Raw genomic sequence first — 24,117 nt, forward strand, 5'->3', positions numbered from 1 at the left:
ATAGTTACTGTGGAGTGGGAGGAATGTCAGGCCGTGATGGTTACTGTGCAGTGGGACGTATGTCGGGCTGCGATGGTTACTGTACAGTGGGAGGTATGTCGGGGAGTGATGTTAATAGTACATTGGGGAGTATGTCGTGGAGTGATGGTTACTGTACAGTGGGAGCTATGACGGACCGTGATGGTTACTGTACAGTGGGAGGTATGTCGGTGAGTGATGGTTACTGTACAGTGGGGAGTATGTCGGGGTGTGATGGTTACTGTACAGTGGGAGGTATGTCGGGCCGTGATTGTTACTGTGCAGTGGGAGGTATGTCGGGCTGCGATGGTTACTGTACAGTGGGAGGTATGTCGGGAAGTGATGGTTACTGTAAAGTCAGAGGTATATCGGGCCGTGATGTGTACTGTACAGTGGGAGGTATGTCGGGTTGTAATAGTTACTGTACAGTGGCAGATATGTCGGGCCGTGATGGTTAATGTACTGTGGGAAGTATGTCGTGGTGTCATAGTTACTGTGGAGTGGGAGGAATGTCAGGCCGTGATGGTTACTGTGCAGTGGGACGTATGTCGGGCTGCGATGGTTACTGTACAGTGGGAGGTATGTCGGGGAGTGATGTTAAATGTACATTGGGGAGTATGTCGTGGAGTGATGGTTACTGTACAGTGGGAGCTATGACGGACCGTGATGGTTACTGTACAGTGGGAGGTATGTCGGTGAGTGATGGTTACTGTACAGTGGGGAGTATGTCGGGGTGTGATGGTTACTGTACAGTGGGAGGTATGTCGGGCCGTGATTGTTACTGTGCAGTGGGAGGTATGTCGGGCTGCGATGGTTACTGTACAGTGGGAGGTATGTCGGGGAGTGATGGTTACTGTAAAGTCAGAGGTATATCGGGCCGTGATGTGTACTGTACAGTGGGAGGTATGTCAGGGTGTGATAGTTACAGTACAGATGGAGTTATGTCAGGGTGTGATGGTTACTGTAAAAGGGGAGGTATATCGGGCCGTGATGGTTACTGTGTAGTGGGAGGACTGTCGGGTTGTGATGGTTACTGTAGAGTGGGAGGTATGTCAGGGTGTGATAGTTTCAGTACAGATGGAGTTATGTCGGGGTGTGATGGTTACTGTAAAATGGGAGGTATAACGGGCCGTGATGGTTACTGTTTAGTGGGAGGAATGTCGGGTTGTGATGGTTACTGTACAGTGGGAGGTATGTCGGGGTGTGATAGTTACTGTATAGTGGGAGGAGTGTCAGGCCGTGATGGTTGCTGTCAAGTGGGACGTACGTCGGGCCGTGATGGTTACTGTCCAGTGGGAGGTATGTCGGGGTGTGATAGTTACTGTACAGTGCGAGGTATGTCAGGCCGTGGTGGTTACTGTGCAGTGGGAGGTATGGCGGGCTGTGATGGTAACTGTGCAGTGGGAGGTATGTCGGGGAGTGATAGTTACTGTACAGTGGGAGGTATGTCGTGGTGTGATGGTTACTGTACAGTGGGAGGTATGTCGGTCCGTGATGATTACTGTCCAGTGGGAGGTATGTAGGGCTGTGATGGTTACTGTACAGTGGGAGGTATGTCGGGGTGTGATGGATACTGTACAGTCGGAGGTAAGTTGGGGTGTCATGGGTACTGTACAGGGGGAGATACGTCGGGCCGTGATGGTTACTGCACAGTGCAACGTATGTCATGCCATGATGGTTACTGTACAGTGGGAGGTATTTCGGGCTGTGATGGTTAGTGTGCAGTGGGAGGTATGTCGGGGTGTGCTGGGTACTGTACAGGGGGAGATACGTCGGGCCGTGATGGTTACTATGCAGTGGGAGGTATGTCGGGCTGTGATGTTTACTGTACAGTGGGAGGTATGTCGGGGAGTGATGGTTGTGTACATTGGGGAGTATGTCGGTGTGTGTTGGTTACTGTACAGTGGGAGGTATGTCGGGGAGTGATGGTTGTGTACATTGGGGAGTATGTCGGGGTGTGTTGGTTACTGTACAGTGGCAGTTATCTCGGGCCGTGATGGTTACTGTACAGTGGGAGGTATGTCGGGCCGTGATGGTTACTGTACAGTGGGAGGTATGTCGGGGTGTGATAGTTACTTTACAGTGGGAGGTACGTCGGGGTGTGATGGTTACTGTACAGTGGAAGGTATGTCTTGGTGTGATGGTGGCTGTACAGTGGGAGATATGTCGGGCCGTGATGGTTACTGTATAGTGGGAAGTGTGTCGTGATGCAATAGTAACTGTACAGTAGGAGGTATGTCAGGCCGTGATGATTGCTGTAAAGTGAGAGTTATGTCCGGCATTGATGGTTACTGTCCATGGGATGTATGTAGGGGTGTGATGGTTACTGTACAGCGGGAGGTATGTCAGGCCATGATGGTTACTGTACTTTGGGAGGTATGTCGGGCTGTGATGGTTACTGTGCAGTGGGAGGTATGTCGTGGTGTGATGGTGGCTGTACAGTGGGAGATATGTCGGGCCGTGATGGTTAGTGTATAGTGGGAAGTGAGTCGGGCTGTGATGGTTACTGTGCAGTGGGAGGTATGTCGGGGTGTGATGGTTACTGTACAGTGGGGGGTATGTCGGGGTGTGATGGTTACTGTACAGTGGGAGGTATGTCTGTGAGTGATGGTTACTGTACATTGGGGAGTATGTCTGGGCGTGATGATTACTGTACAGTGGGAGGTATGTCGGGCCGTGATGGTTACTGTAAGGAGGGAGGTATGTCAGTGTGTGTTAGTTACTGTACAGATGGAGTTATGTCGGGGTGTGATGGTTACGTAGAGTGGGAGGTATGACGGGCTGTGATGGTTACTGTGCAGTGGGAGGTATGTCGGTTGTGATGGTAACTGTACAGTGGGAGGCATGTCGGTGTGTAATAGTTACTGTACAGTTGGAGGTATGTCGGGGTGCAATAGTTACTGTACAGTGGAGTTATGTCGGGGTGTGATGGTTACTGTACAGTGGAAGGTATGTCAGGTTGTGATGGTTACTGTACAGTGGGAGGTATGTCTGGCCGTGATGGTTACTGTACAGTGGGCGGTATGTCGGGGCGTGATGGTTACTGTACAGTCGGAGGTACGTCGGGCCGTGATGTGTACTGTACAGTGGGAGGTATGTCAGGGTGTGATAGTTACTGTACAGATGGAGTTATGTCGGGGTGTGATGGTTACGTACAGTGGGAGGTATTATGGGCAGTGATCGTTACTGTACAGTGGGAGGTATGTCGGGTTGTAATAGTTACTGTACAGTGGCAGATATGTCGGGCCGTGATGGTTAATGTACTGTGGGAAGTATGTCGTGGTGTCATAGTTACTGTGGAGTTGGAGGAATGTCAGGCCGTGATGGTTACTGTAAAATGGGAGGTATATCGGGCCGTGATGGTTACTGTGTAGTGGGAGGAATGTCGGGTTGTGATGGTTACTGTAGAGTGGGAGGTATGTCAGGGTATGATAGTTACAGTACAGATGGAGTTATGTCGGGGTGAAATGGTTACTGTAAAATGGGAGGTATATCGGGCCGTGATGGTTACTGTGTAGTGGGAGGAATGTCGGGTTGTGATGGTTACTGTACAGTGGGAGGTATGTCGGGGTGTGATAGTTACTGTATAGTGGGAGGAGTGTCAGGCCGTGATGGTTGCTGTCAAGTGGGACGTACGTCGGGCCGTGATGGTTACTGTCCAGTGGGAGGTATGTCGGGGTGTGATAGTTACTGTACAGTGCGAGGTATGTCAGGCCGTGGTGGTTACTGTACTGTGGGAGGTATGGCGGGCTGTGATGGTTACTGTGCAGTGGGAGATATGTCGGGGTGTGATAGTTACTGTACAGTGCGAGGTATGTCAGGCCGTGGTGGTTACTGTACTGTGGGAGGTATGGCGGGCTGTGATGATTACTGTCCAGTGGGAGGTATGTAGGGCTGTGATGGTTACTGTGCAGTGGGAGGTATGTCGGGGAGTGATAGTTACTGTATAGTGGGAGGTATGTCGTGGTGAGATGGTTACTGTACAGTGGGAGGTATGTCGGGCCGTGATGATTACTGTCCAGTGGGAGGTATGTAGGGCTGTGATGGTTACTGTACAGTGGGAGGTATGTCGGGGTGTGATAGTTACTGTACAGTGGGAGGTATGTCGTGGTGTGATGGTTACTGTACAGTGGGAGGTATGTCGGGCCGTGATGATTACTGTCCAGTGGGAGGTATGTAGGGCTGTGATGGTTACTGTACAGTGGGAGGTATGTCGGGGTGTGATGGATACTGTACAGTGGGAGGTATGTTGGGATGTCATGGGTACTGTACAGGGGGAGATACGTGGGGCCGTGATGGTTACTGCACAGTGCAACGTATGTCAGGCCATGATGGTTACTGTACAGTGGGAGGTATTTCGGGCCGTGATGGTTACTGTGCAGTGGGAGGTAGGTCGGGGTGTGATGGTTACTGTACAGTGGGGAGTATGTCGGGGAGCGATGGTTCTGTACATTGGGGAGTATGTCGGGGTGTGTTGGTTACTGTACAGTGGCAGTTATCTCGGGCCGTGATGGTTACTGTACAAAGGGAGGTATGTCGGACCGTGATGTTTACTGTACAGTGGGAGGTATGTCGGGCCGTGATGGTTACTGTACAGTGGGCGGTATGTCGGGGTGTGATAGTTACTTTACAGTGGGAGGTATGTCGGGGGGTGATGGTTACTGTACAGTGGAAGGTATGTCTTGGTGTGATGGTGGCTGTACAGTGGGAGGTATGTCGGGCCGTGATGGTTACTGTATAGTGGGAAGTGTGTCGTGATGCAATAGAAACTGTACAGTGGGAGGTATGTCAGGCCATCATGATTGCTGTAAAGTGAGAGATATGTCCGGCATTGATGGTTACTGTCCATGGGATGTATGTAGGGGTGTGATGGTTACTGTACAGCGCGAGGTATCTCAGGCCATGATGGTTACTGTACTTTGGGAGGTATGTCGGGCTGTGATGGTTACTGTGCAGTGGGAGGTATGTCGGTGTGTGATGGTTACTATACAGTGGGGGGTATGTCCGGGTGTGATGGTTACTGTACAGTGGGAGGTATGTCGGTGAGTGATGGTTACTGTACATTGGGGAGTATGTCGGGGCGTGATGATTACTGTACAGTGGGAGGTATGTCGGGCCGTGATGGTTACTGTAAAGAGGGAGGTATGTCAGTGTGTGTTAGTTACTGTACAGATGGAGTTATGTCGGGGTGTGATGGTTACGTAGAGTGGGAGGTATGACGGGCTGTGATGGTTACTGTGCAGTGGGAGGTATGTCGGTTGTGATGGTAACTGTACAGTGGGAGGCATGTCGGTGTGTAATAGTTACTGTACAGTTGGAGATATGTCGGGGTGTAATAGTTACTGTACAGTGGAGTTATGTCGGGGTGTGATGGTTACTGTACAGTGGAAAGTATGTCAGGTTGTGATGGTTACTGTACAGTGGAAGGTATGTCTGGCCGTGATGATTACTGTACAGTGGGCGGTATGTCGGGGCGTGATGGTTACTGTACAGTCGGAGGTATGTCGGGCCGTGATGTGTACTGTACAGTGGGAGGTATGTCAGGGTGTGATAGTTACTGTACAGATGGAGTTATGTCGGGGTGTGATGGTTACGTACAGTGGGAGGTATTATGGGCAGTGATCGTTACTGTACAGTGGGAGGTATGTCGGGTTGTAATAGTTACTGTACAGTGGCAGATATGTCGGGCCGTGATTGTTACTGTGCATTGGGAGGTATGTCGGGGTGTGATAGTTACTGTACAGTGGGGTCTTGTGTGTGATGGTTACTGTATAGTGGAATTTATGTCGAAGTGTGGTGATTACTCTACAGTGGGAGGTATGTCGGGCCGTGATGGTTACTGTACACTGGGAGGTATGTTGGTGTGTAATAGTTACTGTACAGTTGGAGGTATGTCGGGGTGTAATAGTTACTCTACAGTGGGGTTATGTCGGGGTGTGATTGTTACTGTACAGTGGAAGGTATGTCGGGGTGTGATAGTTACTGTACAGTGGGACGTATGTCTGGCAGTGATGGTTACTGTACAGTGGGAGGTATGTCGGGGTGTGATGGTTACTGTACAGTCGGAGGTATGTTGGGCCGTGATGTGTACTATACAGTGGGAGGTATGTCGGGGTTTGATAGTTACTGTACAGATGGAGTTATGTCGGGGTGTGATGGTTACGTACAGTGGGAGGTATGATGCGCCGTGATTGTTACTGTACAGTGGGAGGCATGTCAGGCCATGACGGTTACTGTACAGTGGGAGGTATGTCTGGCCGTGATGGTTAATGTACTGTGGGAGGTTTGTCGGGCAGTGATGGTTACTGTACAGTGGGAGATTCGTCGAGCCGTGATGGTTACTGTACAGTTGGAGATATGTCGGGGTGTGATAGTTACAGTAGAGTGGGAGGTATGTCAGGCCGTGATTGTTACTGTGCATTGGGTGGTATGTCGGGGTGTGATGGTTACTGTACAGTGGGAGAATGTCGGGCCGTGATGGTTACTGTACAGTGGGAGGTATGTCGGGCTGTGATGGTTCCTGTGCAGTGGGAGGTATGTCGGGGTGTGATGGTTACTGTACAGTTTTTGTATGTCGGGGTGTTATGGGTACTGTACAGTGGGAGATACGTCGGGCCGTGATGGTTACTGTACAGTGGGATGTATGTCAGGGAGTGATGGTTACTGTACATTGGGAGGTAAGTCGGAGAGTGATAGTTACTGTACAGTGGGAGGTATGTCGGGCCGTGATGCTTACTTTACAGTGGGAGGTATGTCCGGACGTGTTGGTTACTGTACAGTGGGAGGTATGTCGGGGCGTGATGATTACTGTACAGTGGGAGGTATGTCGGGCCGTGATGGTTACTGTAAAGAGGGAGGTATGTCAGTGTGTGTTAGTTACTGTACAGATGGAGTTATGACGGGGTGTGATGGTTACGTAGAGTGGGAGGTATGACGGGCTGTGATGGTTACTGTGCAGTGGGAGGTATGTCGGTTGTGATGGTAACTGTACAGTGGGAGGCATGTCGTTGTGTAATAGTTACTGTACAGTTGGAGGTATGTCGGGGTGTAATAGTTACTGTACAGTGGAGTTATGTCGGGGTGTGATGGTTACTGTACAGTGGAAGGTATGTCAGGTTGTGATGGTTGCTGTACAGTGAGAGGTATGTCTGGCCATGATGGTTACTGTACAGTGGGCGGTATGTCGGGGCGTGATGGTTACTGTACAGTCGGAGGTATGTCGGGCCGTGATGTGTACTGTACAGTGGGAGGTATGTCAGGGTGTGATAGTTACTGTACAGATGGAGTTATGTCGGGGTGTGATGGTTACGTACAGTGGGAGGTATTATGGGTAGTGATCGTTACTGTACAGTGGGAGGTATGTCGGGTTGTAATAGTTACTGTACAGTGGCAGATATGTCGGGCCGTGATGGTTAATGTACTGTGGGAGGTATGTCGTGGTGTCATAGTTACTGTGGAGTGGGAGGAATGTCAGGCCGTGATGGTTACTGTGCAGTGGGACATATGTCGGGCTGCGATGGTTACTGTACAGTGGGAGGTATGTCGGGGAGTGATGTTAAATGTACATTGGGGAGTATGTCGTGGAGTGATGGTTACTGTACAGTGGGAGCTATGACGGACCGTGATGGTTACTGTACAGGGGGAGGTATGTTGGGCCGTGATGGTTACTGTACAGTGGGGAGTATGTCGGGATGTGATGGTTACAGTACAGTGGGAGGTATGTCGGGGTGTGATAGTTACTGAACAGTGGGAGGTATGTCGGGGTGTCATGGGTACTGTACAGGGGGAGATACGTCGGGCCGTGATGGTTACTGTACAGTGCGACGTATGTCAGGCCGTGATGGTTACTGTACAGTGGGAGGTATTTCGGGCTGTGATGGTTACTGTGCAGTGGGAGGTATGTCGGGGTGTGATGGTTACTGTACAGTGGGGGGTATGTCGGGGTGTGATGGGTACTGTACAGGGGGAGATACGTCGGGCCGTGATGGTTACTGTGCAGTGGGAGGTATGTCGGGCTGTGATGTTTACTGTACAGTGGGAGGTATGTCGGAGAGTGTTGGTTCTGTACATTGGGGAGTATTTCGGGTTGTGTTGGTTACTGTACAGTGGGAGTTGTCTCGGGCCGTGATGGTTACTGTACAGAGGGAGGTATGTCGGGGTGTGATGGTTACTGTTCAGTGGGAGGTATGTCGGGGTGTGATAGTTACTTTACAGTGTGAGGTATCTCGGGCGGTGATGGTTACTGTACAGAGGGAGGTATGTCGGACCGTGATGGTTACTGTACAGTGGGAGGTATGTCGGGGTGTGATGGTTACTGTTCAGTGGGAGGTATGTCGGGGTGTGATAGTTACTTTACAGTGTGAGATATGTCGGGCCGTGATGGTTACTGTAAAGTGGGAAGTGTGTCGGGGTGCAATAGTAACTGTACAGTGCGAGGTATGTCAGGCCATGATGGTTACTGTACTTTGGGAGGTATGTCAGGCTGTGATGGTTACTGTGCAGTGGGAGGTATGTCGGGGTGTGATGGTTACTGTACAGTGGGGAGTATGTCGTGGTGTGATAGTTACTGTACAGTGCGAGGTATGTCAGGCCGTGATGGTTACTGTGCAGTGGGAGGTATGTCGGGGTGTGATGGTTACTGTACAGTGGGGGGTATGTCGGGGTGTGATGGTTACTGTACAGTGAGAGGTATGTCTGTGAGTGATGGTTACTGTACATTGGGGAGTATGTCGGGGCGTGATGATTACTGTACAGTGGGAGGTATGTCGGGCCGTGATGGTTACTGTAAAGAGGGAGGTATGTCAGTGTGTGTTAGTTACTGTACAGATGGAGTTATGTCGGGGTGTGATTGTTACGTAGAGTGGGAGGTATGACGGGCTGTGATGGTTACTGTGCAGTGGGAGGTATGTCGGTTGTGATGGTAACTGTACAGTGGGAGGCATGTCGGTGTGTAATAGTTACTGTACAGTTGGAGGTATGTCGGGGTGTAATAGTTACTGTACAGTGGAGTTATGTCGGGGTGTGATGGTTACTGTACAGTGGAAGGTATGTCAGGTTGTGATGGTTACTGTACAGTGGGAGGTATGTCTGGCCGTGATGGTTACTGTACAGTGGGAGGTATGTCGGGCCGTGATGTGTACTGTACAGTGGGAGGTATGTCAGGGTGTGATAGTTACTGTACAGATGGAGTTATGTCGGGGTGTGATGGTTACGTACAGTGGGAGGTATTATGGGCAGTGATCGTTACTGTACAGTGGGAGGTATGTCGGGTTGTAATAGTTACTGTACAGTGGCAGATATGTCGGGCCGTGATGGTTAATGTACTGTGGGAAGTATGTCGTGGTGTCATAGTTACTGTGGAGTGGGAGGAATGTCAGGCCGTGATGTTTACTGTGCAGTGGGACGTATGTCGGGCTGCGATGGTTACTGTACAGTGGGAGGTATGTCGGGGAGTGATGTTAATAGTACATTGGGGAGAATGTCGTGGAGTGATGGTTACTGTACAGTGGGAGCTATGACGGACCGTGATGGTTACTGTACAGTGGGAGGTATGTCGGTGAGTGATGGTTACTGTACAGTGGGGAGTATGTCGGGGTGTGATGGTTACTGTGCAGTGGGAGGTATGTCGGGCTGCGATGGTTACTGTACAGTGGGAGGTATGTCGGGGAGTGATGGTTACTGTAAAGTCAGAGGTATATCGGGCCGTGATGTGTACTGTACAGTGGGAGGTATGTCAGGGTGTGATAGTTACAGTACAGATGGAGTTATGTCGGGGTGTGATGGTTACTGTAAAATGGGAGGTATATCGGGCCGTGATGGTTACTGTGTAGTGGGAGGAATGTCGGGTTGTGATGGATACTGTAGAGTGGGAGGTATGTCAGGGTATGATAGTTACAGTACAGATGGAGTTATGTCGCGGTGAAATGGTTACTGTAAAATGGGAGGTATATCGGGCCGTGATGGTTACTGTGTAGTGGGAGGAATGTCGCGTTGTGATGGTTACTGTACAGTGGGAGGTATGTCGGGGTGTGATAGTTACTGTATAGTGGGAGGAGTGTCAGGCCGTGATGGTTGCTGTCAAGTGGGACGTACGTCGTGCCGTGATGGTTAATGTCCAGTGGGAGGTATGTCGGGGTGTGATAGTTACTGTACAGTGCGAGGTATGTCAGGCCGTGGTGGTTACTGTGCAGTGGGAGGTATGGCGGGCTGTGATGGTAACTGTGCAGTGGGAGGTATGTCGGGGAGTGATAGTTACTGTACAGTGGGAGGTATGTCGTGGTGTGATGGTTACTGTACAGTGGGAGGTATGTCGGGCCGTGATGATTACTGTCCAGTGGGAGGTATGTAGGGCTCTGATGGTTACTGTACAGTGGGAGGTTTGTCGGGGTGTGATAGTTACTGTACAGTGGGAGGTATGTCATGGTGTGATGGTTACTGTACAGTGGGAGGTATGTCGTTCCGTGATGATTACTGTCCAGTGGGAGGTATGTAGGGCTGTGATGGTTACTGTACAGTGGGAGGTATGTCGGGGTGTGATGGATACTGTACAGTCGGAGGTATGTTTGGGTGTCATGGGTACTGTACAGGGGGAGATACGTCGGGCCGTGATGGTTACTGCACAGTGCAACGTATGTCATGCCATGATGGTTACTGTACAGTGGGAGGTATTTCGGGCTGTGATGGTTAGTGTGCAGTGGGAGGTATGTCGGGGTGTGCTGGGTACTGTACAGGGGGAGATACGTCGGGCCGTGATGGTTACTGTGCAGTGGGAGGTATGTCGGGCTGTGATGTTTACTGTACAGTGGGAGGTATGTCAGGGAGTGATGGTTGTGTACATTGGGGAGTATGTCGGTGTGTGTTGGTTACTGTACAGTGGGAGGTATGTCGGGGAGTGATGGTTGTGTACATTGGGGAGTATGTCGGGGTGTGTTGGTTACTGTACTGTGGCAGTTATCTCGGGCCGTGATGGTTACTGTACAAAGGGAGGTATGTCGGACCGTGATGGTTACTGTGCAGTGGGAGGTATGTCGGGCTGTGATGTTTACTGTACAGTGGGAGGTATGTCGGGGAGTGATTTTTGTGTACATTGGGGAGTATGTCGGGGTGTGTTGGTTACTGTACAGTGGCAGTTATCTCGGGCCGTGATGGTTACTGTACAAAGGGAGGTATGTCGGACCGTGATGGTTACTGTACAGTGGGAGGTATGTCGGGCCGTGATGGTTACTGTACAGTGGGAGGTATGTCGGGGTGTGATAGTTACTTTACAGTGGGAGGTATGTCGGGGTGTGATGGTTACTGTACAGTGGAAGGTATGTCTTGGTGTGATGGTGGCTGTACAGTGGGAGATATGTCGGGCCGTGATGGTTACTGTATAGTGGGAAGTGTGTCGTGATGCAATAGTAACTGTACAGTAGGAGGTATGTCAGGCCGTGATGATTGCTGTAAAGTGAGAGTTATGTCCGGCATTGATGGTTACTGTTCATGGGATGTATGTAGGGGTGTGATGGTTACTGGACAGCGGGAGGTATGTCAGGCCATGATGGTTACTGTACTTTGGGAGGTATGTCGGGCTGTGATGGTTACTGTGCAGTGGGAGGTATGTCGTGGTGTGATGGTGGCTGTACAGTGGGAGATATGTCGGGCCGTGATGGTTAGTGTATAGTGGGAAGTGAGTCGGGCTGTGATGGTTACTGTGCAGTGGGAGGTATGTCGGGGTGTGATGGTTACTGTACAGTGGGGGGTATGTCGGGGTGTGATGGTTACTGTACAGTGGGAGGTATGTCTGTGAGTGATGGTTACTGTACTTTGGGGAGTATGTCTGGGCGTGATGATTACTGTACAGTGGGAGGTATGTCGGGCCGTGATGGTTACTGTAAAGAGGGAGGTATGTCAGTGTGTGTTAGTTACTGTACAGATGGAGTTATGTCGGGGTGTGATGGTTACGTAGAGTGGGAGGTATGACGGGCTGTGATGGTTACTGTGCAGTGGGAGGTATGTCGGTTGTGATGGTAACTGTACAGTGGGAGGCATGTCGGTGTGTAATAGTTACTGTACAGTTGGAGGTATGTCGGGGTGTAATAGTTACTGTACAGTGGAGTTATGTCGGGGTGTGATGGTTACTGTACAGTGGAAGGTATGTCAGGTTGTGATGGTTACTGTACAGTGGGAGGTATGTCTGGCCATGATGGTTACTGTACAGTGGGAGGTATGTCGGGGCGTGATGGTTACTGTACAGTCGGAGGTATGTCGGGCCGTGATGTGTACTGTACAGTGGGAGGTATGTCAGGGTGTGATAGTTACTGTACAGATGGAGTTATGTCGGGGTGTGATGGTTACGTATAGTGGGAGGTATTATTGGCAGTGATCGTTACTGTACAGTGGGAGGTATGTCGGGTTGTAATAGTTACTGTACAGTGGCAGATATGTCGGGCCGTGATGGTTAATGTACTGTGGGAAGTATGTCGTGGTGTGATAGTTACTGTGGAGTGGGAGGAATGTCAGGCCGTGATGGTTACTGTGCAGTGGGACGTATGTCGGGCTGCGATGGTTACTGTACAGTGGGAGGTATGTCGGGGAGTGATGTTAATAGTACATTGGGGAGTATGTCGTGGAGTGATGGTTACTGTACAGTGGGAGCTATGAAGGACCGTGATGGTTACTGTACAGTGGGAGGTATGTCGGGGAGTGATGTTAATAGTACATTGGGGAGTATGTCGTGGAGTGATGGTTACTGTACAGTGGGAGCTATGACGGACCGTGATGGTTACTGTACAGTGGGAGGTATGTCGGTGAGTGATAGTTACTGTACAGTGGGAGGTATGTCGGGGTGTGATAGTTACTTTACAGTGCGAGGTATGTCTGGCCGTGGTGGTTTCTGTACTGTGGGAGGTATGGCGGGCTGTGATGGTAACTGTGCAGTGGGAGGTATGTCGGGGAGTGATAGTTACTGTACAGTGGGAGGTATGTCGTGGTGTGATGGTTACTGTACAGTGGGAGGTATGTCGGGCCGTGATGATTACTGTCCAGTGGGAGGTATGTAGGGCTCTGATGGTTACTGTACAGTGGGAGGTATGTCGGGGTGTGATAGTTACTGTACAGTGGGAGGTATGTCGTGGTGTGATGGTTACTGTACAGTGGGAGGTATGTCGGGCCGTGATGATTACTGTCCAGTGGGAGGTATGTAGGGCTGTGATGGTTACTGTACAGTGGGAGGTATGTCGGGGTGTGATGGATACTGTACAGTCGGAGGTATGTCGGGGTGTGATGGGTACTGTACAGGGGGAGATACGTCGGGCCGTGATGGTTACTGTGCAGTGGGAGGTATGTTGGGCTGTGATGTTTACTGTACAGTGGGAGGTATGTCGGGGAGTGATGGTTGTGTACATTGGGGAGTATGTCGGGGTGTGTTGGTTACTGTACAGTGGCAGTTATCTCGGGCCGTGATGGTTACTGTACAAAGGGAGGTATGTCGGACCGTGTTGGTTACTGTACAGTGGGAGGTATGTCGGGCCGTGATGGTTACTGTACAGTGGGAGGTATGTCGGGGTGTGATAGTTACTTTACAGTGGGAGGTATGTCGGGGTGTGATGGTTACTGTACAGTGGAAGGTATGTCTTGGTGTGATGGTGGCTGTACAGTGGGAGATATGTCGGGCCGTGATGGTTACTGTATAGTGGGAAGTGTGTCGTGATGCAATAGTAACTGTACAGTAGGAGGCATGTCAGGCCGTGATGATTGCTGTAAAGTGAGAGTTATGTCCGGCATTGATGGTTACTGTCCATGGGATGTATGTAGGGGTGTGATGGTTACTGTACAGCGGGAGGTATGTCAGGCCATGATGGTTACTGTACTTTGGGAGGTATGTCGGGCTGTGATGGTTACTGTGCAGTGGGAGGTATGTCGTGGTGTGATGGTGGCTGTACAGTGGGAGATATGTCGGGCCGTGATGGTTAGTGTATAGTGGGAAGTGAGTCGGGCTGTGATGGTTACTGTGCAGTGGGAGGTATGTCGGGGTGTGATGGTTACTGTACAGTGGGGAGTATGTCGTGGTGTGATAGTTGCTGTACAGTGCGAGGTATGTCAGGCCGTGATGGTTACTGTACAGTGGGAGGTATGTCGGGCTGTGATGATTGCTGTGCAGTGGTAGGTATGTCGGTGTGTGATGGTTACTGTACAGTGGGGGGTATGTCGGGGTGTGATGGTTACTGTACAGTGGGAGGTATGTCGGTGAGTGATGGTTACTGTGCATTGGGGAGTATGTCGGGGCGTGATGATTACTGTACAGTGGGAGGTATGTCGGGCCGTGATGGTTACTGTAAAGAGGGAGGTATGTCAGTGTGTGTTAGTTACTGTACAGATGGAGTTATGTCGGGGTGTGATGGTTACGTAGAGTGGGAGGTATGACGGGCTGTGATGGTTACTGTGCAGTGGGAGGTATGTCGGTTGTGATGGTAACTGTACAGTGGGAGGCATGTCGGTGTGTAATAGTTACTGTACAGTTGGAGGTATGTCGGGGTGTAATAGTTACTGTACAGTGGAGTTATGTCGGGGTGTGATGGTTACTGTACAGTGGAAGGTATGTCAGGTTGTGATGGTTACTGTACAGTGGGAGGTATGTCTGGCATTGATGGTTACTGTACAGTGGGCGGTATGTCGGGGCGTGATGGTTACTGTACAGTCGGAGGTATGTCGGGCCGTGATGTGTACTGTACAGTGGGAGGTATGTCAGGGTGTGATAGTGACTGCACAGATGGAGTTATGTCGGGGTGTGATGGTTACGTACAGTGGGAGGTATTATGGGCAGTGATCGTTACTGTACAGTGGGAGGTATGTCGGGTTGTAATAGTTACTGTACAGTGGCAGATATGTCGGGCCGTGATGGTTAATGTACTGTGGGAGGTATGTCGTGGTGTCATAGTAACTGTGGAGTGGGAGGAATGTCAGGCCGTGATGGTTACTGTGCAGTGGGACGTATGTCGGGCTGCGATGGTTACTGTACAGTGGGAGGTATGTCGGGGAGTGATGTTAAATGTACATTGGGGAGTATGTCGTGGATTGATGGTTACTGTACAGTGGGAGCTATGACGGACCGTGATGGTTACTGTACAGTGGGAGGTATGTCGGTGAGTGGTGGTTACTGTACAGTGGGGAGTATGTCGGGATGTGATGGTTACTGTACAGTGGGAGGTATGTCGGGCCGTGTTTGTTACTGTGCAGTGGGAGGTATGTCGGGCTGCGATGGTTACTGTACAGTGGGAGGTATGTCGGGGAGTGATGGTTACTGTAAAGGCAGAGGTATATCGGGCCGTGATGTGTACTGTACAGTGGGAGGTATGTCAGGGTGTGATAGTTACAGTACAGATGGAGTTATGTCGTGGTGTGATGGTTACTGTAAAATGGGAGGTATATCGGGCCGTGATGGTTACTGTGCAGTGGGAGGAATGTCGGGTTGTGACGGTTACTGTACAGTGGGAGGTATGTCAGGGTGCGATAGTTACTGTATAGTGGGAGGTGTGTCAGGCCGTGATGGTTGCTGTCAAGTGGGAAGTATGTCGGGCCGTGATGGTTACTGTCCAGTGGGAGGTATGTCGGGGTGTGATAGTTACTGTACAGTGCGAGGTATGTCAGGCCGTGGTGGTTACTGTACTGTGGGAGGTATGGCGGGCTGTGATGGTAACTGTGCAGTGGGAGGTATGTCGGGGAGTGATAGTTACTGTACAGTGGGAGGTATGTCGTGGTGTGATGGTTACTGTACAGTGGGAGGTATGTCGGGCCGTGATGATTACTGTCCAGTGGGAGGTATGTAGGGCTGTGATGGTTACTGTACAGTGGGAGGTTTGTCGGGGTGTGATAGTTACTGTACAGTGGGAGGTATGTCGTGGTGTGAAGGTTACTGTACAGTGGGAGGTATGTCGGGCCGTGATGATTACTGTCCAGTGGGAGGTATGTAGGGCTGTGATGGTTACTGTACAGTGGGAGGTATGTCGGGGTGTGATGGATACTGTACAGTGGGAGGTATGTTGGGATGTCATGGGTACTGTACAGGGGGAGATACGTGGGGCCGTGATGGTTACTGCACAGTGCAACGTATGTCAGGCCATGATGGTTACTGTACAGTGGGAGGTATTTCGGGCTGTGATGGTTACTGTGCAGTGGGAGGTATGGCGGGGTGTGATGGGTACTGTACAGGGGGAGATTCGTTGGGCCGTGATGGTTACTGTGCAGTGGGAGGTAGGTCGGGGTGTGATGGTTACTGTACAGTGGGGAGTATGTCGGGGAGTGATGGTTCTGTACATTGGGGAGTATGTCGGGGTGTGTTGGTTACTGTACAGTGGCAGTTATCTCGGGCCGTGATGGTTACTGTACAAAGGGAGGTATGTCGGACCGTGATGTTTACTGTACAGTGGGAGGTATGTCGGGCCGTGATGGTTACTGTACAGTGGGAGGTATGTCGGGGTGTGATAGTTACTTTACAGTGGGAGGTATGTCGGGGGGTGATGGTTACTGTACAGTGGAAGGTATGTCTTGGTATGATGGTGGCTGTACAGTGGGAGGTATGTCGGGCCGTGATGGTTACTGTATAGTGGGAAGTGTGTCGTGATGCAATAGAAACTGTACAGTGGGAGGTATGTCAGGCCATCATGATTGCTGTAAAGTGAGAGATATGTCCGGCATTGATGGTTACTGTTCATGGGATGTATGTAGGGGTGTGATGGTTACTGTACAGCGCGAGGTATCTCAGGCCATGATGGTTACTGTACTTTGGGAGGTATGTCGGGCTGTGATGGTTACTGTGCAGTGGGAGGTATGTCGGTGTGTGATGGTTACTATACAGTGGGGGGTATGTCGGGGTGTGATGGTTACTGTACAGTGGGAGGTATGTCGGTGAGTGATGGTTACTGTACATTGGGGAGTATGTCTGGGCGTGATGATTACTGTACAGTGGGAGGTATGTCGGGGAGTGATAGTTACTGTACAGTGGGAGGTATGTCGTGGTGTGATGGTTACTGTACAGTGGGAGGTATGTCGGGCCGTGATGATTACTGTCCAGTGGGAGGTATGTAGGGCTGTGATGGTTACTGTGCAGTGGGAGGTATGTCGGTTGTGATGGTAACTGTACAGTGGGAGGCATGTCGGTGTGTAATAGTTACTGTACAGTTGGAGGTATGTCGGGGTGTAATAGTTACTGTACAGTGGAGTTATGTCGGGGTGTGATGGTTACTGTACAGTGGAAAGTATGTCAGGTTGTGATGGTTACTGTACAGTGGGAGGTATGTCTGGCCGTGATGGTTACTGTACAGTGGGCGGTATGTCGGGGCGTGATGGTTACTGTACAGTCGGAGGTATGTCGGGCCGTGATGTGTACTGTACAGTGGGAGGTATGTCAGGGTGTGATAGTTACTGCACAGATGGAGTTATGTCGGGGTGTGATGGTTACGTACAGTGGGAGGTATTATGGGCAGTGATCGTTACTGTACAGTGGGAGGTATGTCGGGTTGTAATAGTTACTGTACAGTGGCAGATATGTCGGGCCGTGATGGTTAATGTACTGTGGGAGGTATGTCGTGGTGTCATAGTTACTGTGGAGTGGGAGGAATGTCAGGCCGTGATGGTTACTGTGCAGTGGGACATATGTCGGGCTGCGATGGTTACTGTACAGTGGGAGGTATGTCGGGGAGTGATGTTAAATGTACATTGGGGAGTATGTCGTGGAGTGATGGTTACTGTACAGTGGGAGCTATGACGGACCGTGATGGTTACTGTACAGGGGGAGTTATGTTGGGCCGTGATGGTTACTGTACAGTGGGGAGTATGTCGGGATGTGATGGTTACAGTACAGTGGGAGGTATGTCGGGGTGTGATAGTTACTGAACAGTGGGAGGTATGTCGGGGTGTCATGGGTACTGTACAGGGGGAGATACGTCGGGCCGTGATGGTTACTGTACAGTGCGACGTATGTCAGGCCGTGATGGTTACTGTACAGTGGGAGGTATTTCGGGCTGTGATGGTTACTGTGCAGTGGGAGGTATGTCGGGGTGTGATGGTTACTGTACAGTGGGGGGTATGTCGGGGTGTGATGGGTACTGTACAGGGGGAGATACGTCGGGCCGTGATGGTTACTGTGCAGTGGGAGGTATGTCGGGCTGTGATGTTTACTGTACAGTGGGAGGTATGTCGGAGAGTGTTGGTTCTGTACATTGGGGAGTATTTCGGGTTGTGTTGGTTACTGTACAGTGGGAGTTGTCTCGGGCCGTGATGGTTACTGTACAGAGGGAGGTATGTCGGGGTGTGATGGTTACTGTTCAGTGGGAGGTATGTCGGGGTGTGATAGTTACTTTACAGTGTGAGGTATCTCGGGCCGTGATGGTTACTGTACAGAGGGAGGTATGTTGGACCGTGATGGTTACTGTACAGTGGGAGGTATGTCGGGGTGTGATGGTTACTGTTCAGTGGGAGGTATGTCGGGGTGTGATAGTTACTTTACAGTGTGAGATATGTCGGGCCATGATGGTTACTGTAAAGTGGGAAGTGTGTCGGGGTGCAATAGTAACTGTACAGTGCGAGGTACGTCAGGCCATGATGGTTACTGTACTTTGGGAGGTATGTCAGGCTGTGATGGTTACTGTGCAGTGGGAGGTATGTCGGGGTGTGATGGTTACTGTACAGTGGGGAGTATGTCGTGGTGTGATAGTTACTGTACAGTGCGAGGTATGTCAGGCCGTGATGGTTACTGTGCAGTGGGAGGTATGTCGGGGTGTGATGGTTACTGTACAGTGGGGGGTATGTCGGGGTGTGATGGTTACTGTACAGTGGAAGGTATGTCAGGTTGTGATGGTTACTGTACAGTGGGAGGTATGTCTGGCCGTGATGGTTACTGCACAGTGGGCGGTATGTCGGGGCGTGATGGTTACTGTACAGTGTGAGGTATGTCGGGGCGTGATGGTTACTGTACAGTCGGAGGTATGTCGGGCCGTGATGTGTACTGTACAGTGGGAGGTATGTCAGGCTGTGATAGTTACTGTACAGATGGAGTTATGTCGGGGTGTGATGGTTACGTACAGTGGGAGGTATTATGGGCAGTGATCGTTACTGTACAGTGGGAGGTATGTCGTGTTGTAATAGTTACTGTACAGTGGCAGATATGTCGGGCCGTGATGGTTAATGTACTGTGGGAGGTATGTCGTGGTGTCATAGTTACTGTGGAGTGGGAGGAATGTCAGGCCGTGATGGTTACTGTGCAGTGGGACGTATGTCGGGCTGCGATGGTTACTGTACAGTGGGAGGTATGTCGGGGAGTGATGTTAAATGTACATTGGGGAGTATGTCGTGGAGTGATGGTTACTGTACAGTGGGAGCTATGACGGACCGTGATGGTTACTGTACAAGGGGAGGTATGTCGGGCCGTGATGGTTAATGTACAGTGGGGAGTATGTCGGGATGTGATGTTTACAGTACAGTGGGAGGTATGTCGGGTCGTGATGGTTACTGTACAGTGGGAGGTATGTAGGTGTATGATGGTTACTGTACAGTGGGAGGTATGTCGGGTCGTGTTGGTTACTGTACAGTGGGAGGTATGTCGGGTCGTGATGCTTACTGTACAGTGGGAGGTATGTCGGAGTGTGATGGTTACTGTACAGTGGGAGGTATGTCGGGTCGTGATTGTTACTGTACAGTGGGAGGTATGTCGGGTCGTGATGGTTACTGTACAGTGGGAGGTATGTCGGTGTATGATGGTTACTGTACAGTGGGAGGTATGTCGGGTCGTGATGGTTACTGTACAGTGGGAGGTATGTCGGGCCTTGATGCTTACTGTACAGTGGGAGGTATATCGCGGTGTGATGGTTACTGTACAGTGGGAGGTATGTCGCGGTATGATAGTTACTGTACAGTGGGGTTATGTCTGAAAGTGTAGTAGAATCTCACAGGTATGGCAGCCTCCGTGTGTTGCATAACCTGCATGCCTCTCAGATATGTTTTACAGCCATTGTTCTGCACAATCACCTTGGAGCATTTGACATCCTGCTCACCCACTCACAATCTGATATTTAGTGCCATCTGCAAACTTGAAAACATTGTACTTGATCCACTCAATCATACATATTATGTTTATTGGGAATAGCTGGGGTACAAACCCCAACTCTTGCTATATCCTCCAAACCTTCCGTTCAAACAATACATTGTTTTAGTACTACTCACTGCTTCCTGACAGCTCTCCCATTCAAAAACCATATTAGTCCCAGTCCCATAGGATTTGAATTTGCACAATAGGCTTTATCAAAAATCTTTCTGAAAATGCACATATTTCATTGATTGCTTCTTCATAATTATGCGAAAGGAACTTTCTCAAATATGATTCCTATTTGTTCAATCTCTGTTGACTTTGTCTGTGCTCATTACTTTCAGTTCCAATACTTCCTCTAAAACTGTTCAGGTGCTAATTTAATTCTATTACATTTTTCTAAACAGATTAATGTTCACTAGTTTTGTTGGGAAATTTTCTTTTTTGTTTCGTTTTCTTATGTGAAGACATAACTGAAGTATTTGGTCCACAGTTCTGCCTTTTCCCTGTCCTCAATTCTCTGGTAGCAGACTGTAAGAAAGTTGCACCTTTTTTTCCCGTAATTTTGCCATTGACATATTTTCAGAAGATATTACAAGTTCAATCTTAAAACCCTTTTTAATATACACTTCAGGAACCCATAAATTCCTACCTTAAGCTACTCAATGATTGATCTTCCACAGCCATACAAACACAGAAACACAGACGTTGTCCCATCAACAATACAACACGGTCGACATTAGCCCCACTTTCCGACACAAGACCGTAGCCGTGAATCTTATGGCATTTCAAGTTCACAACTGTGTATTTTCTAATGGTTGTGAAGTTACCATGACAATTCTTCTCTCAGGAAGTGCATTCCTGACCCCAGCACCCTCTGAGTGAAAAACAATCCTCAATTCCTCTCCACATCTCAAATCCTTCACTTTAAAATGTGCTCCATTGTTCTTGGCTATTTGACTAAAAGGAACAGCTGCTATCTATCCATCCTGTCCAGGTCCCTCATAATCCTATCCTTCTGAATCTCTACCCACTCAGCCTTCTCTCCTCCAAACTAAACAGCCCGAGATTATCCAGCCTCTCTCCATAGCTAATATGCTCCATCCCAGCGAACATCCTGGTGAATCTCCTCTGAGCCCTCTCCACTACAATCACATTCTTCCTGTAATGTGGCTCCCAGAACTACAATCAGTATTCCATCTTGGCAAAAGCAAACTTCTGCAGAGCTCTTATAATCTATGCCTTGATGAATAAAGGTTATGACTACGGTCCCCTATGCTTTCTCCCCTGTCCAGTTCCTTCTTCCAAAGTGCATCATTTCATATTCATCAGGGATACATTCCATCTACCATTGATCCACCCATTTGACCATTCCATCTGTATCTCCCTGTAACATAAAATCTTCCTCCTCAATGCCAACCACCCGGCCAATCTTTGTATCAAACACAAACTTAGTTGTCACACTTCCGCCACCCCCTTCTATATTCACAGCTGCATCATTTATGAATACCACAAATACAAAGGTTAAAGATGACACAACACCAGGTTATAGTCCAACAGGATTATTCGGAGGCACTAGCTTCGAAGAGCTGCTTCTTCATCAAGTAGTTGTGCGCTTTGAAATTCTCGTGCTTCTGAATAAACCTGCTGGGCTATCACCTGGTGTTATGCGATTTTTAAGTTTGTCCACCCCAGTCTAACACCAACACCTCCGAATCACAAATAATAAGGAACACAGTACTGATCCCTGTGATACACCATTGGATACCGGTCTCAGTCACACTAACAGCCTTCAACCACTTCCTTCTGTCTTCTAACAGTAAGGTGGTTTGGAAGCAACTTGGCAAGTCACGAATGCTTCCGACCTGTTCCTTTGTTATTATTTTCCGCTTGACACACTTGTAGAATATCTGGGAATTCTCCCTAATCTTGCCCTACCAGCAGGTTTCTATGCCCCTGTTTTAGGCAGTTCTCACCAAGTGAAGAATTTCCTCATTATTGCGGTCTTAAATGGTCTGTCCCTTAAACTGCAATTATTTGCCTTGAATGTGGAACTGACAGCCAGGGAAACGTCCTGTTTATTTCCAACTTGGCATATGTTTTGTGAAGTTTCCAAGTTTCATTGTGACCCTCCTCTCATTCTTTCAAACTCTAAAGAACACAGGCCGAGTTTCCTCATCAGGCAATCTCGCCATCTGAGTGATGTTAATTCCTAAATATCCAATATCATATGCTGTATAATAGATTCCAACAGTTTCGAACTTGCAGATGTCAAGTTAATTGTTCGGCAGTTCTCCAAACTATGTCGTCTTCTCTTTATAGATGCTTGAATCCCTTCCATCCATCTATAGTGCTTGGACCACGTTTGCTAACTTCCATTTATCCACAATGGCTTCTCGCCTCTGCAGAATGCACAGGAAAACGGAACACAGTTATTGACTGTGCAATTAATATTTCTATTGCCGATTTATGTCTGACATTTTATTATGAAGTACATTAGGTTTGTCAGACTTAGCAATGCTCAATCCAGTTACATTCTCAAATACCACCTTGTTACTGATATAAGTTGACTTTATGTCTTCAGTTGCACAAGCCCAACATGATCACTCGGTATTACTGGGTGACTTTGTGGATCTTCCTCCTTGAAGACAGATGCAAAGTAACTGGTTATTTTCTTGGCCATTTCCCTGTTTTTCACAATAAACTCTCCTCTCCCGATTACCAATTTCCATATTTGACCTTGCTTTTACTTTGTTTCCTTTGAAATACAGATTCTAGATTGATGCAGTGTTTTTGTTCTTGTTTGTTAGCATTCATGTTCTGTTTATGATTTCCTTCTCAATTTCATGGCCCTCGTTTCTAGATCGTGAATTTGTGAGAATTCTCAAGTTTCCACAATGACTGAAATTCTTCCGAAGCCACTTCTTATGATTAATACGTTTTCTAATTTGTTATGTTAAACATCATTGTGTCATTTTCCCTTTATTTGGTGTTTATACCTGAAATAAATAGACGTATTATTCAGACTTTGCATTATTTCTATAAATCTCCTGGTCCTGACCAGATATATTCAGGGACACTGCAGGAGGACAGAGAAGGAATTGCGGGAGCCCTGGCTGATATTTTTGCATCATCGCTGGCCAACAGGTGAGGTCAATATCGGAGTTTTATGGTGAATGGCTGGGTCCTAAGGAATGTAGTGGAACAGAGGGACCTTGGAATTCAGGTACATAGTTCTCTGAAAGTTGATTCAGAGGTAGACAGGGCAATGAAGAAAACTTTTGGCACACTGGCATTCATCAGTCAAGGCACTAAGTAGCGAATTTGGGGAGCTATGCTGCAGAATACGGAGCACTGATGAGGCCATACTTATAGCGTTATGTTCAGTTTTGTTAACTTTTCTATAGGAATGATGTTATTAAACTGGAATGAGTGCAGAAGAAATATACAAGGATGTTGCCAAGGACTCAAGGCTCTGAGTTAGAGGGAGACGTTAGAAAAGCTAGGACTTTTTTACTTTTGCGTATATGTGACTGGGGAGAGCATCTTATTGAAGGGTATAAGATCATAACAGACATGGATAGAGTGAATGCACTCAGCCTTTACTTCCCGGGATTGGGCAATCACGGACTAGAGGGCATCAGGTTAAGGTCAGAGGAGTAAGAATAAAAGGGAACCTGAGAAGCAACTTTTTTACACACAGGGTGTTACGCATATGGAATGAGCAACCAGCAGAAGTAGTTAAGGTGAGCACATTCACGACATCGGGGCGGTACGGTGGCACAGTGGTTAGCACTGCTGCCTCACAGCGCTAGAGACCCGGGTTCAATTCCCGCCTCAGGCGACTGACTGTGTGGAGTTTGTACATTCTCCCCGTGTCTGCGTGGGTTTGCTCCGGTTTCCTCCCACAGTCCAAAGATGTGCAGGTCAGGTGAATTGGCCATGCTAAATTTCCCATAGTGTTCGGTAAGGAGTAGATGTAGGGGTATGGGTGGGTTGCACTTCGGCGAGGCGGTGTGGACTTGTTGGGCCGAAGGGCC

The sequence above is a fragment of the Chiloscyllium punctatum genome, chromosome 17 (genome assembly GCF_047496795.1).
Source record: "Chiloscyllium punctatum isolate Juve2018m chromosome 17, sChiPun1.3, whole genome shotgun sequence".
NCBI lineage: Eukaryota > Metazoa > Chordata > Chondrichthyes > Orectolobiformes > Hemiscylliidae > Chiloscyllium > Chiloscyllium punctatum.